Source organism: Myzus persicae, unplaced genomic scaffold (genome assembly GCF_001856785.1).
Source record: "Myzus persicae strain clone G006 unplaced genomic scaffold, MPER_G0061.0, whole genome shotgun sequence".
NCBI lineage: Eukaryota > Metazoa > Arthropoda > Insecta > Hemiptera > Aphididae > Myzus > Myzus persicae.
In genome coordinates this window covers 10,168-30,049 of record NW_019102777.1, presented here as the reverse complement: position 1 = coordinate 30,049, position 19,882 = coordinate 10,168, and positions in this window count along the sequence as shown.

Genomic DNA, 19,882 nt, shown 5'->3' with positions numbered 1-19,882 from the left:
CTGTCCATAAGACAGTTAAACTCAGAAAATTGACCGATCATATATTTTTTTCATTTGAGATGCATTCTTATTTAACACCAAAGCCTAAACATCTTCAGTTCCCTTAGGGTAATTTATTCTAGTCATTGTTCGATCCAATCACACAAGCACCATTATTCACTTTTAACGTTTTAATTTATACGACGCACCACTGAACGAATTTCATGGATAATGGTACAATGAAAGACCCCAGATAGAAAATAGCCAGAAATAAACGTTTAAACATAATATACCCCTCATATTTTACCATTCTATTTATTCTTTTATTTTTTATCGCCTTTGAATTTTAACCTTGATATCTTAGAATCCTTGTAATATTATTAACTAACTAAATAAGTCTGTCTAATGTCCATAGAGGATTTACAATTTATAAACCAGTATCAACATTTTTTAAACGAGTATACAGATTTTTACATTAAAAAAGACCTTTGCAGGCTAACATAAACAGTTGAATACAAAATAAGAAACATATAAGTGAAAAGGTTAAACTGCAGAATAACGTTTATCTAAAGTTTAAACAGCGACATTTTACACGATACTCTACTAAAACTTGTTATTTAAATATAAAAGTTAATGGGGCTAAATATAAATATATATTTATATAAGTAAGGTTATGTACACAGTAAATAATTTACTAATTCGTGCGATTGATTTAATTTTAATTTTTAAGATATTTAAGGTGAAAAGTAAAAAAATGAATTACTTATTGATTTATAGTTATAAATAATGTAAATATTTGAAGTATATATTGAACAATATAGGTATACAAAACAAAGAGGACAATACAATATCAATAGTCGAAATTAATTGTTCAAAATCTCAGATAACGCTTATTGCAAATTATCTGTTAGTTGTTACGAATTAGAACTATTATCGTAGAATTATTGTATTATATACCATTATTATACCACTTATCCTGCAGTACGTGCTTTGAAGAGATAAACAAGTTCAAACAGGGATAGGTACCTACTACCTATACAGAGTCGCTTTAAACATTCTTGATACTTGAAAGTTTCAATATTTATCCTTAGTTAAGCACTATAAGTAAGTAAGTATAGTTGGACGAAAAATAATACACCCATTTTTTAGATTTAATTGTTTTGAATAATCAATATCGCACATCAGTTACTTTTTATAATATATATTCCTCTAGATTTAGCTAATTTCATTATATTAATGATATCAAATAAAAATAATACTAATTATAATCATTTCGTGTTATAAAGTAATTAAAAAAATAAATTATACAAGCCCCTATGGTAAAACCTGAAAAATTTGACTTTTGCCGTAATAATCAATTATTCACAAATTAATATAATTATTTACACATACGCGTGAACTTTAAACATATTATATAATATAAGTCTCACAGAAATAATATAATACAAGTAATTTGGACTAAGTGTCTCGTGATAAAATATTATAGAGTGAATAATGTATTGAGTTATGATTTAATAGTAGGTATGTAAAATATTACACAGTATAGAAATGTCCATAGATCACTTAAAATTGATTTATCTTAAAGGAACAAGTTTCGAAAACAGACATTTTGCATAAATTTGATTTTGATCATTAGTAGATTCACTCTAATATTACAAATGACAATAGAAAATCGGTTCTGCTGAATACAAATGTGTTATGTTGTACGGCTGTAAGACAGTAACGAAAAATTCGGGGTTGTATCCACAAACATGTCTGTGTGTTTTATAACAATAATATTCCTTTATAATATTTACTGCCCATTTCAGTCCTGATCTACAAGCTAGTGGGGAACTTTCAAAAATTGTTTTCAGTAGTTTCCACTGGAGCAACCTAAATAATGTATGCAAATAACCCTAAATTCAAACAAATGCATTAAATAATAATATTTTTCACCAACATTTATGAATAACAACTAAAAAGCATTTAAGTTGTTATTTATGACTAGTTGAACGTGAAAAAAAATTGTTGACAAAAACAATGAATGAACCAAAATAGATACCACGAAACCATCTTTAAGTACTCTTCACGATATACATTGTCACATATTCACCATTCGCAACGTCATAAAAATATTTTATAACTAGCCATTTAGCACTACACAAAAAATCGGCAGTCCGAGTACGTACGGTAGCTGATGAGCTGCGCATTGCTTACCTAACCTATATAGCTACTGCAGCTACCACGTGGCACACTTAATCCCTTTCACGTGAACTGGTAGATAACCGGTAGGTTCAGGTGTGCCCAAGATTGTTATTTATTTATTTATTTATTTAATTGCCACACAGGAATTGATGAGGACACGAGTTCAATAATAAATAATAAGTATATACATACAATTGAAAGCCGTGTAAAAAAGTGTATAGAAGTGAACAAATATAATTCAAAATACACTGATTGGTATTTAAATTAAGCAATAGTACCAATAATTTAGTTAAGTGTCTGAAAAACTAAAATAATTGAATGTGTTCACCCTGTATAAGGGGTGATTATGAACATAGAATGCGAGATTTCACAATATTTAAAATACCTCACCAGTTGGTTTAAAATATTTAATAATCTTAAAACTGAAATTGACATGATTAAACTCGCTATAATTGTTAAGAACCTATAGTGTTATGAAGTATGAAATAAAATATTATATTATGCACCCAATGCAAAGAAAAGAACTTAATTACAACAGGGTGACCGGCGTGCTCAATACTTCAACGATCAAATATTCACACGAATAATAGCAAATTTCAAAATAATATAAGGTATACTCAGAACATTAGTAAATAAATCGATTGGATAAGCTGTGCCAGAAGGCATCAATACAGAAGTATTTAAATTTTAAGATTCAACTATTTGAAATTATTTTTGAAATGCATTTACCCTCGTATTTAAAATATACAAATATCAGTAAAATATATATTTGCATATGGTAGTGTAGTTGCATATATTTTCGTTCAAATATTTCAAATAATGTCCAAAGGTATTTTGTAACAAGAACATAGGTAGGTATAGTACTACGAAATAATGCATTACATTTCTTCAAGTCTTAAACACAGTATCGTTCTAATTACTTCCAATGTTCTAATAATTGCACGTGTTTACTCTGCACGAAAGTACTTACCTAGTTACTTAAAGTAAAACTCGTAATGTCTAAAGTGGTAATCATGAACTAATAATAATTTGAAACCGTTTTGTTAGTAAGTACCTACTTCTAATAATCAAATTAATTGCTTGGTAATTTATTATTATACGTGTTACGAATTTGAATTTTTTTTGACTAAGATTTTGGTCACAATTAGATTTCTCAACTGATAATTAGAATTATTTAAATTATGTTTTATTTGTATTGTTGTAAATGTTACGAGTATTACTTATATTATATAATTTAAAATATTTCTATACTATAACTGTTTTACAAATATTTAATTTATAATATGATGTATTATAGTCGTAATAAGTCTGGTATTTACTTATTCTGAAAACCAATAAACAATTAAGACCAACAAGTTTCTTAAAAAGTTAGCCATGCATTATTAGTTATTACTTATTACACAATAATAAAAAATAATACGAGTCGTAAAAGAAAAATACCTACTACAGGTACACGTGATATTAATTTATTAATATTATCCATGCGTATCGTTTATTTAATAATTCACCATCGATATAATAATATTATAATACTATCGTGATGCATTAACATTGTTGTTAAGTCAAACAACCACACAGTATATTGGAAACTCAAATGTTGCAAATGATTATCAAGTTTATCATTTTTAAGTACATTTTTTTGTTGCATCTGTACGTATAATTTACGTTTGGGGGTGACCATGGTGGAGCATGTAAGTGTTGTTTTTAGCGTTCGGAGGTCGCGAACCGGAGCGCAGAATCGAGAAAATATCCCACGTTCGGGCGGCGCCAAACGCGGAGACCGGCATAGTCGGCTAGTGAATCACAAATCCCCGTAGAGTGTGTAACGGCCGCCGTTGCCGTTGCCGTTGCCGTTGCAATTTTCCGTTCGCTGCCGCGGGTAAAGAATAAAACAAAATTCGTTTTGAAAATAAAAACCAAAATATTATAGTTTTATCGAATCGTCAGTGCGGTATGCGAGTTCGTACTTTGAAATAAAATAATTCATACCTATTAGCATTCTGTATTATTATTATTATTTTTTAATTTAAGAGTGTTTATTTCAGTTATGTGATTTTTCATCATCATATATTATTATTATTATTATTATTATTATTATTATTATTGTTTCGGCATGAAGGATTTTCCGCTGAACGTTATACGTCCGGACTAAAAAAAAAAAATAATAATAATAATAATAAATAAGGATCATACGACATGTGTACAGTGACTGGCGGATTTCTACAGTTAAGCGCTCTATGCTTTTGGATAATCGCTATAGCCAATTCCCAAGGTAAGATATACGATTGTCCACTTTTATAATATTATTATACGTCAAACACAGATTTTTTTGGGTTTCAGCCATATTTTTTCATCGGTTTTTTCGAGATTTATTTTAATTTTTAGTTTTAGAAATTTATAATAAGTATAATGAAAATTGTTTTTGTACAAAACAAATAGTAGATGAACAAATTGAACAAATTCATCTATTGATGATATTGAATTTTATTAAACTAAATAAATAGTCATGTTGTATCTATTTTTGAATAACAGATATTACTTAATTAGGATGTATTATCTTAATATTGAATTTAATATTATTTTAATTGAATATAAAACTACATAAGCTATTTATTTTACCTACAAATATATTTCTTAGTTAATACATAGGGACCTGAGTACCTAGAAGATAAATATTACCAAAATAAATCTTTTATAAATGGGTAGTGAAATCAAAAAAATAATTAGAATATTTTAGGTCTTGTATTAATCAACACTAAGTTTGCATTGGACAATATTTGTATATTATGTTTTATCACTACATCATAAATTAATATACAATTAATTGTCAAAAATATATATTGTGTTAAAATAATTTAAAAATTGTAATAGATACTAATTAAACATGATTTATTTTTAGTTATGATATAATAATTATTGTTTTTTATGCAATTAATATTCTGACCCAAAAACGATGCACCAATCATATTATATCGCATGGATATTATATTTTAATAAATTATAATATACTATGAAAATATACCTATCTTTAAAGTTAATTTAAAAAATCAACACATTTAATAACTAGATTTCTTTGTAGATAATTGTATCAAACATTTCTTATGTATAGACTTAGTACCTACACTTCTCCCATTTAATACCATAATAACGAAAACTACTCCATTCATAAAATAGTTATAACCTATTCACATTTAAAAACAAAAAAATTGTATTTTGTGATATATTTTAGGTTTTTCAATTCATTTTAAAGCAAACCAGAAGTGGATATCCAAATAAGTAATAACCATAGAACCCATTTTAGTTTGGGTAAATAATGGTAATTAAAGATATTATATTATGTCCCTTAACATATTTCATTATGAAATAATAAATCAAATAATTAAAAAATTAAAATAATATTAAAGTTTAAGTATTCAGTGTTGCATAATACTGAAAATTCATGAATAATAATACATACCAAATTAAAGGCTTTGCAATCAATATTATAAATTATGACGTATCAATCTATATATTATTGCATTTTTTTATATCAAATGGGTTTCTATAAATACTTGTTATACATTAATAATATATTAAAATACTTAGCTAATTAGTAGTTTGTAATTAATATTACTGTTCAGCTTAAAAACAAATTGTGCTATTCTGAAAAGTTCATGACAAACGACTGACCTCTGGGCTCTTCTGACTAGGAACAAAATATAGTTTGTTGTAGGCAACTCAATATAGTTTCAATAAAAATAAAACTTTTACTTAATATATAATATACTTTCAAGAATTTATTTAACCCGAGAAGTCCGATAAAAGTTTCTTGTACGTTAATATCTCATTATTATTATTATTGTTGAGACTTTTGGTGTTATTTTTTTCTTAGAATGTTGTTTCATTTCGATCATAAATAACAATGTCGTTTTCCAAGTCACCCCTACCGACACCTCCACCCTCACACCAACACACAATACCAAAACGGTATGAAATTAATTTCAGCCAGTTCAATGGTTCTTCTGTATAGTATGTAAATAGTAAATACCCTCAAACCGAAATTTAAAAAAAAAAATGTTTTCCACTAATCATTCACATTTTACACTTTTATTGCTAAAATTCCGTAAATTGTTTGTAGAAAACAATATCATCGATTTAAGTATGAATCTATGGATACTTTTATTATTTTACTCTCGTATTTTTATAAATTTTTGTAATGATACATATTTAGCTTTAACTATGAGTTACACGATGACGGGGGTAAATAAGAGGCTGTTATTAACGATACCTTTCTAGTTCCTATTACATTATTCCTGAAAATGCGTAACACTTTACAGTGTTGTAAGCATCAGATAACTTTTCAAATATTATTTTGAATAATAATTTAAGTGTATGAATATTAATACTTATTGAAGTAATACAATAACATTTTTTTTCATTCACGTACAATATTTAATATTATACTTTAAATGGGCAAACTATATAAGCACCAGGGACGGGAAAATTACGTACCGTGGATCAAATTTGTACTATAACTGCTTCTCGGCCCATAAGTAGTTATTTTACTATGAAATATATTAACAAGATACAACAAATATATAATGTATTTAGGTATGCAATTTTTTTTACCACCACAAATTTTTATTTTTTGATATTTTACTTTTTGGCCATCCGTTTAAAAATTGGCCCAGTTTTGTTCTATATATATTTAAAATCAATTAAAAATGGGCATCATTTAAGCTGGATCAATTTTATGCTACATGATATACACTGGTATAGTTTAAATACAGTACATTGCATGACATTTAACTTAATTTCAGCTACACTGTTATGCATTCATGAACAGAAAATACCTTGAACTAGTTTGATATTTAAACTACTACTTCAAACTACATGTTAGTATAGATTTTCCATTGAACGTACAACATCAAATTACCTTCTTCCATCAATAAATAATTTGACCCTAGGTTGACATACCGTCAACGTTGTGTTTATAGCTTAATACTTTAATAATATGTATAGGTAGAAAGGTACAATTTAATTTATAATTATATGGATTAAAAAGTGCATATTATTCCATTCGCTTTCTTATACCTAGATCCATCCCCAGAATTCGAATAATATTACTATCAGTTAAACTAAATATTAGTTATATGTATAAACATTTTTAATTTGATAAATATATTATTATACAGGGTGGTCCATTTAAGAGGGTATACTAATTATATCAACAAGTATTAACTTTTTTTGAATTTTTTTTTAAACTTTTAGATTTATGCTTTACTATTACCGTGTCATATTTTAATTTTTTTCACCTTTATATTAATTGGTGAAACCACTATCAAATTTTGATTTTCAAATAGGAACATAATATGATAAAAAGGTCAAACTACACTAATAAAACCATTTTATTCGTGAATATAACATAAACATTTTTATTTTTCGTTATTTCGTTTGTTAGATAATGTTCCTCAAAGTTTGGTGGTTCAAGCAGGTGTTGATTATACTTATTTATTTATTTGTAAAGATCAGGTGCTATAAGTAATAAATTCGATACCGTTCAACCAAAGGTAACAATTAATAAGTGATAACCATTGTACTTTGAACCCAAAAAATATATTAGCATATCGACTAATTAGACATACCTAATTACGATGAATGATTAGTAGAAAACTGGTTATTTGGATAGCTGGATATTTGTAGCACTACCGACTATAACACCTCCTTAAACCACCAAACTTTAAGGAACTGCATCTTGCAAACTAAATAACGAAAAATAAAAATTTGAATGGGAAAATTCATGAAAAAAAAAGTGGTTTTATTAATTTATGACCTCTTTTTCATATGTTCCCGTTTGAAAATCAAAAGTTGATAGTGTTTTCACCAGTAAATATAAGGGTGAAAAAAATTATAATATTACAGTTTTAGAAAAGCATAAATCTAGTTAATAAGTTAATACTTTTTGAAATAATTAGTGTACCCTCTTAAATGGATCAACCTGTATATAGTAAGTTGTGTCCAAATTAAATTAACTTTAATAATAATTACAATACCATTCAATACAACTAAATTATATGGTAATACACTAATACCTATACGAATTATAATATATTAATATGCATTTATGTATATTTATATCAATTGTATATCTAACTGACCACTACAGGTAAACGTATGGCCGACAATATTATAATTGTGCATATTTTATAATTTATTATGATACGTCATTGTTCAATATTATGCTCGAAATGTTCAAACTTATGCAATATGCATTTACTTGCAATTGTACACTACACTAATTATCATACAATTAAAATGCTGATGGATACCATTTAAATTACCACAAAAGTATTGTACTATTGTTTTATTATTATGATTCAAATTTAAAATCGTATTGTGAACAAACTCTAAACGAGACTAGGTTAGTTATAAAGTATTATATATATTTATTATTTATGTATGTCGAGAATATTTTAAAACTTTAAAAAGTCTTAAATTTAAGAGTAAACATTTTCAAAATATTGTGTTAATATAGAAATTAATAAAAATGAGTCATAACTATTTTAGAAAATATAAAGTTTTACTTCTAGTAAAAAATACAAATTATATTAAAAAAAATCACAAAGTTACTCAAGTTTGTTGAGATATTTTAAGTTGCTAATTATCTATAGTTATAATATTATATTTTTTTAACATTTATAGTTGAATATTACAATTTATTTGTCTTTACTATTTAAACGTTAAATTATTTTGGACAAGATTCTATTTTACTTACTAGATTTTGAGCGAAACGTACAAAATACACTGCTTGAAATTACGTAAAATCCAAGTAAATAAAAATAATGGGTTTGCTAAAAACGTGTTTCGGTAAGTCAAAATATATAAGATTTTTCTACCTGACATTATACAACTCTTACTTTACAAGAAATTGAAATCCCGTCACAATCGTCAACATTTACCGCAATACTTATAATAAAGGGTCGTTTACAAAACGATAGTTAATGTCTGCAGTCCATGGGAGTTAGGATTTAAATACATTATTATGCAAATATATAAATTACAAATAAGATGAAATACAATTAAAATTAAGACTAACAAATGTTTAATTAAGTTATTGGAGCACCTGCATAATGCACTGATGTAATTTTAACAAAATAGGTAGGTAATGTTAATGACACATTACTGTATCAATAACCTCACCAGAATATACAATTTATAATACTATATCAGTATTATTATTTAGGTACTTTCAAAAATGTCTACAAAAATTATAATTTAAATACAAGGTATTCAAACGTTTTTCAGATTAGACTATTTTTGATTAAGATCACGATGAAGTTAAAACTGACTTGGATGTATAATTAGTAGTATATAGTGGACATATTGAACAATATTATAAAAACTATTATGAAATAATATTCTAATGAGCATTACAAGTACCAAATCTATAAAATTGTACAATAATATTATGGTGTATTTTTGGATATAGAAGTTTATTCCGTTCATTCAAAATTCAAGACTTCAAAATTGTTTTTTTCTCCATATTATTACAAATAAAGTACTCCACAAAAGAGTTTGTTTTTTTAAAAATCAAAAAAAAATTTAAGAGGTTTTTCATTTTGTTTTGTTTGTAATGTATTAGTCATATTATATTACATTGAAAAAAACTGCACTAAAATATTTTTGCATTATATTTTAAAATAGAGCTACTGACTTTTCAATTAATTTACATACTGTGTACCTACAGCCCGGTTTGTTTTATTCAACAATCGTGGACGTTATCAGTAAGTTTTGCTCGAAAGTAAAAATTTAGTGGAGACTGCTGAGAATTTTCGCAAGTGTAAAAACCTAACTATTTACTCAACAAAAAATCAACAACTTTTAGATTCATTGGATTTGAGGCCATGTTTGTAGTTCAAAAGTCAAAAGTAAAATATGAATAAACATTGTTATTTTATCATTAATTATGGTACCTACTAACATATGTACAACATTATGAGATGTATAGTACGAAGATCGTTTTACGTATTTTCATCGGTTTAAAATAACTGACAACCGTAGAAAAGTAAATATTTGTATTCGAAAAATTCGAAGAAAAATTACAAAAAAAAAAGAAATAATAAAATAAGCTAAAAAAAGTAATTTCATTTCGTTAATTCAAGACTGCTGACTATAGTTTCTATACTAATTTATAGTATATCGTCGGCTCTTATGATAAACAAAATAGATGGTATACTACCTAAAATAATTCTATAATAGTGTCCAGTTTTAAATCCAAAAACTTCATCCTAGAGATTTCGTAGAATGACTATTAGAAAATTAATTTAATGGCACATGTACAGTTTATATACACACTGGATATATTTCGCAGGTTGGTGAAGCGTTGTGAGTATTATACTATTTATACCATCACAGTTTTATCTTGTATTCGTGTACGTTCACAATCAGGGTGTTCGTGAATTTTATGAATCTAATATAATATGCTTTGAAGTGTTTAACTTGTGTACACCATCGAGGGTGCTAGGTGCAGGGTGAATAGATAATAGAAAGTGAAGTGTACTCAAAAGTGGCCGCCATCGCCATAGCGAAACTGAAAGCAAAATAAAAATCGTCTAGAAATAGATTTATTCAAACAAACCAAAGTATTAACGTCCTTACATATGGTTAAATAATTGAATCTAGTATGTTCTTATTTTCTTAGTATGAAAATAAATATGAATTTTATAAATATTAAAGTTTTTATTTTTATCTTTTTAAATAAACAAAACACATTTCATTAGTAAATTTTTATAATATTATATTCAAGTATCTCCTTGATTTTTGTGAAAAACAGTAAAATATTCAACAAAACCGTTTTAAAGTCATTGTATTATCATACGTATTTCTTTCACGGACTAATTTTTAAAATAAAGATTCTAAAAAAAAACTCTAGTCAAACATCAAGTCTCATCAAAAGCGGTTTTCGACGATATAGTAACTATTTTAAAGTGTTATAATAACATCATCAAAATCACGTACTTCATTCTAGATACGTGTTTTATAATTATACAGTAGGTATTGAATAATTATAGAAAATTGAATGAAATTGAATGATAAAAAATGTAAAATGAAATAATAATACATACATGTTAATGTGATTTATTCGAGTATTAAAATAACATTTTATAACATAATGTGCACAAGAACATTAACTATTTCAATCGCGTCTGTCATTATTATTATTTACACTGACTTACTATTGTAATTTACGTCAAAAAATAAAGTTTTTGATGTTTTCATAAAAATTACCCAATCTTACAAAAATCGAGGGTCAGTAAATAAATAAATAATAAATAATAAATAAATACATTTTAAAGAGATATAATGATGAGTAAAAAATTTGGGTCATCATCATTGTTATATAATATAATATATTATGTAATAAATAATAACAAGATGTAAAGCAAACGAAAAATATTTGTCCTGATTTTATTTGTATGATTACTTAACGGATAACATGGTGAAAACAGAATCACGGTTAGATACAATAAATTATTATAACAGGATCGCAGAATTGATATCCATTGACATTAAAGACGGGAAAGTTATTGATTATTCCCAATTGAATAACCAGTCATGAATTTTCACACTTTTCACTCCCATTTTTTCTTCGAATTCTAATTGTTGGCAATTTTAAATATACTTAAAAAATAAATAACATAATATTATTAAGTTCAACATTTTGAGATATTTTTTACTACTCAAGGAGTGTCCTGTGGCTATACAAACTTCTGTTTTTCAAATGATAACCTAACTAACCATTTTTTTTATAAACAATTTAATGAATTTGTTGAATAATAATAGGAGTTCGTTTATGGGCGTTTTGTTGTTTTGAATATGAACATCATTCGTTATAATTTAAAGTATGTGACGATATACCACACCACTTAAGAACTATCAAAAATAAACATTTACTTAATATTCTCGAATTGCACATCATTCGTATATTTATAATACTAAATTAGTAAACGTTGTTTTGAAATCAATAATTGTTATATCAAATAACTGTAGAGTACAACCGTGGGTGAACATACTATTGTAGTGCTATTAATTATTGTGCTTAAATGATTGATGTACAGACTTTGCTAGAAATGCTTAGTTATTCCACAAATTGAAGTTCCAAGTATCCCGGATATGATGCCGCATCTATCTCCCTTCATATTATTAGGTTATATTTATATTAAAATGAAATATTACCGAATACCTAATTTCCTAAAATTGTTTAATTAATATCTACATTACTACTATATTGTGTCTTACAAACGACATGTTCAACAAATTATTGAAATTATGTTATATTTTGCGTTCTGCGATTGTTACTAATAATTTTAGATAAGTATGCAGCTGACATAATAATATACAAGTCGATGCAAATCGACAATAGAACAATCTAAATCATATCAACCAATAGTAATAGTTACGAATAATTGTATTATGAATACGATAAAAAATTGAATAGACTAAGGTGGGGGTTTTCTATAAACTACCCGGAATGATGTGTATTTTCTACTGGAGTTTCAAATACTGGAACGCCTACCCACATACATAGAACATTAAAACATTATTCATAAAATAAATACAGATTGTATACCGCCAAGTATGATTGCTCCCACTTTTTCTTATAGTAATAAATTTACTCAATTTCTGGTATTTACAATTGTTAAATATAACATACTTAAAGACCAAATTTTCAAATAACCTAGGTGATTTTTTACATCGTCCTTAGCGATTTATACTTTTATACTTCAAATAGTAACACCCCTCATTTCAATTTAAATTATGTAGGGGAAAATTATTTGATAATGCTAATGTAGCCAAATAACAATTCAAACGACTATATTTTTTCAATGAATAATTAAAATGTGTATGCTAAGGACCATAGTCCTTAAAAATGGTTTTATAAAAATATAAAATGTATGTTATGAGTAATGAGTATATTGAATCTATTATATCCTTCGTACCTACACAAAGTAAAATTCCTCAAAAACTAATTGCTTGATAATGTACAGTAGAAAAGGGTGGTTATCGTTTAAAAAACAGAAGTTTGTACATCTACAGAACACTACTATCCGAATGTTTGAAAATTTAAAAAATCAGATTTTGAACAACAGCATTACTGAAGGAAAAATTGCAGTGAGCATGCTTGGTTAGATCAGGGTTACGAATCACCTTGTATATTATACATTGATTTTGATATGTATATTTGTGCAATACCTTATACTATGTTATGTACTAACAAAATTTACTTGAAAATATTATGTCATACAATTTCTTGCGGTGCCCACTGCCAAAGTAACAGCATATGTTTTAGCTGCGGGGAAATTGCTTTTTCAAGCGTTTGTTTTTTATGTTTGGTGGAGCTAGGCGGCGATTTGAGAATTGAGAACCTAGGTTTAAATATTGATAAAAAGCTACGGGCTTACGTAAAATTGTCTCCTATATTCGGTTAAAATGTCCATATATATGCTACTAAACTCACGGTTATTTAGATTTTTATTCGTACTCTAAAATATTTTCGGCCCAACGTCGTGTGCTATAAAGTATAGTAAGTAATAACTAGCTTTACATTTTAGTCATGTACAAGACTTGAATAAATAAAACTCATCAGTTCTTCTCTAAAATTATTTTAAATCTGAAAATGAACTTAAAAAGGTACTTTTTTAGTAAATAAATAATACTTACACACATAAAATACTATTAGATATACAATCGTGTTAAATATACAAAGAAATTAATAAATTTGAATTTGAATTTTTTTCAAGTGAATACGATATTACATATTTTTAATCGAACTATTGTACACTATACTTAATTTAGGTACCTCATGCATATATAATAACCCACTTTTAACTCTCTTTTCCGAACGTAATAATTTTTTGGTATAAAATACTTCTAACCTCAACACACGTATTGTACTAGATGACCCAAGTGAAATTATAATGTCTTCAGAACAACACCCGATTTTTGTGTCCAGTTCCGATGTTTTAAAGAAAATCAAAATCAAAAGATGAAGTGTTGTCCCCGGAAGAATTATTTTTATAATGTCTATATATAGGGCAATTCACCATGCATGCTCACCTCCATATTTCCTATAATAATGAATTTATTCAAATTCAAATTTTTTTTTTATTTTTTACATAAAGACTATATCCTAAAATCGTTGAGATTTTGTATACTTCTTGAAATGTGTTTTGGGATGATAACAATTTCTGTTTTTCAATGATTACCCCTCTTTTTTACTATAAAATATATTGTAGCGGATAATTTTTTTAAAATAGTTTGAAGTACCTAATTCAAAATGCGAACTAGAAGCTTTTCAATTTTTTAAATGTTTTTAATCGGGATAATAGTTTGAAAACGGTTTTACAAAAATATAAAATAGATGTTATAATGAATCTAGTATTTATTATACTTGAACCATTCTTAAAAATTAGAAATGTTGAATTGTATTTTTTGTATATAAGTAACTAAGTAGATTTTGTGATGGCCAGTGTTTTTGAGAAGGATTAATTCAAATAATAAGGTCTCAATTTTGACCAAAACTAAGTTGACACTTACACCATATGATCTTATTGTTATACAATAGTATTCATATACCATAATATTATTTCTCATTAGGTTGTTGTCGGGATGAATATACACTGAATATTTGTATACCTAATATATTATATTATATTATACATAGAGGTACAATAGATACATCATACACTCAAACATACAAGCACACATACATAAATAAATACATACATACAATATATACATATTATGCATATTCATGATACTGTTAATTATTATGTAGATCGATAATGAATAATATCTACTACATTATATTATACAAGTCTGCAGTCTGTAGTGTACCTACCAAATGATAATAATTCTACTGAAGAGTAGCGTAGTTTAAAGGCGCCCGACCGGTCCACAGGCCGCAGAACGCCCAAAAATTCGGAATTTATTTTCGTTAGAATGGTTATTAACTCGTAATTATTATATACCAGCCTATAGGGTGCAATATAAATAGCTGACTAATGTACTAACTGTAACTAACTAACTTAGTCAAAACTTTTGTTTTTATCAATAAATTGTTTTTATTTTTTGTTTTTAAATTTAAGTTACCTAATAATAATAAGTTACTTAATTAATTATATCTGGCAGTTTTTACCTTTTTGTAACTAAAGCATGGTATCAAAGTACGAATATATATTTTTACCAAGCATGTTCATTGTTCGCCCCACTTTTTTTATTCTTTAATTATTCGTGTATTCTAATTGTTACAGATTTTTTAAATTTTCATGTATAGGTACTTATAAAGACCATATATTTAAATACTTAGGTTTTTTTACAATTCAAACAGTATCCTGTATAGTAATGTTTTCAATTTTTTTTTTCAATTGAAAATATTACTATTGTACATTGAGATGATTTTTTTTTTAAGTTGATGTATCTAAATTGATATTAACCGAGTATTTTTTAAGTTATTACTTATTAACATTTATGTATTATCGCCATTGGTCTTTAACAATGATTTCTTGTAAAATATAAAACAGATGTAAGATTTAATAAATCAATTTTAAAAATTATAAAATTGTAAGAAATTAAATTTCCTTCAATAATTTTCAAATTGTCATAGCTAACCATATCTTCAATATAATATAGTATCATTGACTTATATCTTAAGTACCTAAAGCTAAACAGCTGTAAGAAACTACCAGTTGGAATTTTGATTTATAAACATCAACATTTTGGCAAAAAATATATCCTTAACAACTCTCAGTAAAAAAAAGTTCTCGTTGAAAATACGTTTGTGTTGCTACAGGATTAAAACGCATAAAAATGACTAGGATTTTAAAAAATACGGGGTTGCGCATTCTTGATGGAACACCATTCTGTACCTACCTATATATGTATACGTGTAGGCTGTATTATACCTTTAATTCTAATTTCTATATGATTAATATGATAAGCTGGCGAAAATGCGTAAAATGCACATCACATTATTATGATACCATAACTAGATGAACTGCAAACGAATAAATACTATTTATGCTCACCGGTATCCGGTCGTTGATGCGTGTGATTTCAAGCAACAGTAATATAGTTATACGGCTATGTATCTTTAGGGTGGCATAAAAGTGCGTATCATCTTTGATTACATATTCCGTTTTAAAGTAAAATAATCAATAAAATGTAATGTACAGATGTAAGCCGAACAATTATGAAACTGGTAGGCTTGCACCCAAAAGAGTAAAATTTATTATTCGCGCGTACTCTATTTACCGAAAAAAAAATGTATAGGAATCTCGTCATCGATGGTCCGCAGGCCAATAATTGTTGTGAGCGTTTGCTGCATACTCGGATACTCGAGTATTATTATCATTATGTTTCATAAATAATAGCAACACCAAACAGCAATTGTCGATGCAACATACAGTTTGGAAAACTAAGGTAGTTTAAATCGTTTTTATAGGTCTTTTTTTAAAAAACTTCGATTTTTTAAATAACTAGAAACCCGGGTAAGTAATATAGAGGGCGAAAATAGTTGAGCGGAGACACGTTTATTTATAGCACTCAAAAACGCATTATTAAAGAGAACTGTAGCACGTCGTCATTACAGTAAGCTCATAGAGTATTTTAAAATCAAAATACCTTAAATAACAAACCATTCAGCCATATCCTCGTCAGTTCACTTAAATTCATGATACTTATGAAACAAAGTGAACACATTACACAGCGAAATAACGAAATAACGTGACATAGGAGCAATATTAGTTTTTACTTGGAGGGCTATACATAAATAAGTAAGACAAGTGGTGTAGAGAGCCCCCAGGTACTTATTAAATAGATTATTTTGCTCACTTTATTCATATTATATTAAAATATTACGTAATATATTTATTTTCATTTCGACCACTTTCCTGCATTTAATATTATTATATATATATTAATCTAAAACAAATAATATTTTTATTATTAAATACCTAACAACACAAGTCATATATTTGTACAAATATTACAGCAATACCAGGATGGAAAAATTTCGTATATATAGTAGTAAATAATACAGAAAAATATTTACTTATCTACGTACATTTCATAATTATTTAATTTTTAAGTAAAAAAATTTTTCAAATGAATAAAATGATGAAAAGAACCAGTGGCATTGTGAACCATTAGTTTGAATCTCTGAGATAGATGTCTCACCACGACGAATTCGTAGTAGCAGCTCGTATCATGGCGTTGAATATAATCACAACTTAAAATATAATATGATTCGTATGAAGTGTATGAGAATTGACTCGGCCACTTGGCCACATGTGCTGTGGTTGGTGTTGGAAAAGATATCGAGAATTAAACAATTACGCACTGGTATTGAACCCGAGACTCACTTTCAGCATCAAAACGTATTTTAAGTACAATCTACAATGGTTTTTATTTTTTATTGATCAGTAAATAGATATATAGTGTTTATCATAAATAAGTAATTACTCGAAAACAACAATTTTTTTATAGACTGGTTAAATAATACAATATTGCTAATAACATTAAATCATTAAAATCTTGCTGTCCAATTTTTAATACGTCCTACTCTGATTTTACTGACCTGGATCACAATTTTAAGTTGAAATGATAGTAGTATAAAATATTTTATCAATGCTATCATTACACTTATATTTTGGTGGTTAATAATCAAAACTTATTATTGTCTGATTAATAATTAGTAATTGATAGGTACATTTATTTATTATTATAAAATTGGACGATAAGACCCTAACCTAACTTTTTGTAAGGCTTTTACTCGACTATATTTCTAATAGTAAAAGTTGTGTGTATTTGCATCTTCCACATAATAACTGCAATGGTAACCAAAACAAAAAAAATTATTATTAATTAAGTTCTTATAACTATCTAATATTTAAAAAAGTTTTGCACATTTTATTTTTAAATATTTTTAACTCCGAGATGCAAATTTTAGTAAAGCCTCTAGAGCTCGATCCCACTAGAAGGTTGTTGAAAAAAGTGAACACGAGGTAGAGCCTCCTATTAATAAATATTATTATATATTAATACAATTATATATTGTGTGAATTTATTCTATGATTAACTGAACAAACAGTTGTGAAAGAGGGGAGAGGGTTGCGTGTCCCGGCAATTATTAAACTGATGAAAGTGTAGAGGATATATTATTATAACGACTCACGAAGGCTTAAGAATAAATCCTACAGCCACTGCTACTGATCGCTCGCCGACCTGTAGATGAGACGCTGCTTTTCTGCAGGTGGAGGTGGTAGTAGTGGTGGTGGTGGATTTAAGTGAATGCGTGCGGTGACAAACAAGAAGCTTGCCCAAACCCCTCCCTAAAATGCCCTCCCCACCCCGATAACCAAACTGTGGTAGTAGTAAAGCCAAATATTACATTATTTCTCCATTGTTAACGGAATAAGGAAAAATAAAAATCGCTGTTGCCACGACAACACATAATATATAGCAAGCAGACTCGCGACGTGAGTGTGATTCGACGTGACTCGAGTGTCATAAACTCATAAATAAAATACGGTTCTGGACTTCTGGTACAAGATTGGGTACGTCTTTCTATTTGTAATGCCCTGGTAGTTGAGATACTAGTTAAAGGTTGGACAATTTCATAAGCAATTAATTTCCGTCACCGGACCTGCAGATATGACCAATGCACTGTCGAATTATACTGTACACGAGCACGCTATATGCATGATATAGACCATATCCTAACCTATATCATCACTTGCATTAACGTTCGCTCAGTGAGGATATGGTTATTTATAGTTGCAATATTATGACAGCGATTTTTTTTTTAAATTTAAGACACTTAAGTTGTATCAGATAGTCTTTGGGTTTTATAAAAGAAAAACAATTTATAAATTCTAATTGCATAACTAATGTGACAAATTCAATATTAAACTACTCTGAATATTATGTCCTTGTACAAGAAGAAAATTGTCTAGAAAATCTTCATATAACTTACTGCAACCTGCAACATCGGTAACAATCAATTAATTGTACTGGAATTTTAGATGAATAAAAACAAATTTGAAATGTTCAATTACCTACATAAATATAGAAGTTAGAATTTAATTTTGACGATTAATTTTAAATTATTACGCACATTTGTGGGTGTAATGAGTATACATATTATTGTGTCAATTATCGCTGTTTATATAACTTTATAATTTGGTTAAAAATTCAAAAATGTGTCGTTGAAATAATATTGTATATTGGTCTTATTTATTATCCCCTTACTTATTGAACACTATTATGTTATCGATGTGATGATTGATGACGTTATGACATCGGGGGAGGCAATACATATCATTTTATTTGTATGGACAATTGATAAAGCAGTATGTAATTCTTGGCATATTATTTAATGATATTCCCCCCCCCCCCCATAATTCCTCATATTATTATAATATCACAACTTGTTTTTGGTAGTGGGAATCTATTTATACACAATTATACGGTGAAACTTCCATGTAGCGAACTTTTGTTTAACGATTATTCCATTTAAATTCTGATATCAGTAATTATTACTCATAACTATTTTTTGTTATTTTAAATTATGTAATTTAAAGTAAGCATAAGGAGGTGGGTAAAATGTCTTAAATTAATAACATTCAAATTTATTGTAAAAGCCATGTACGTAGTAAATTTGAATTAATATATTTTTTTT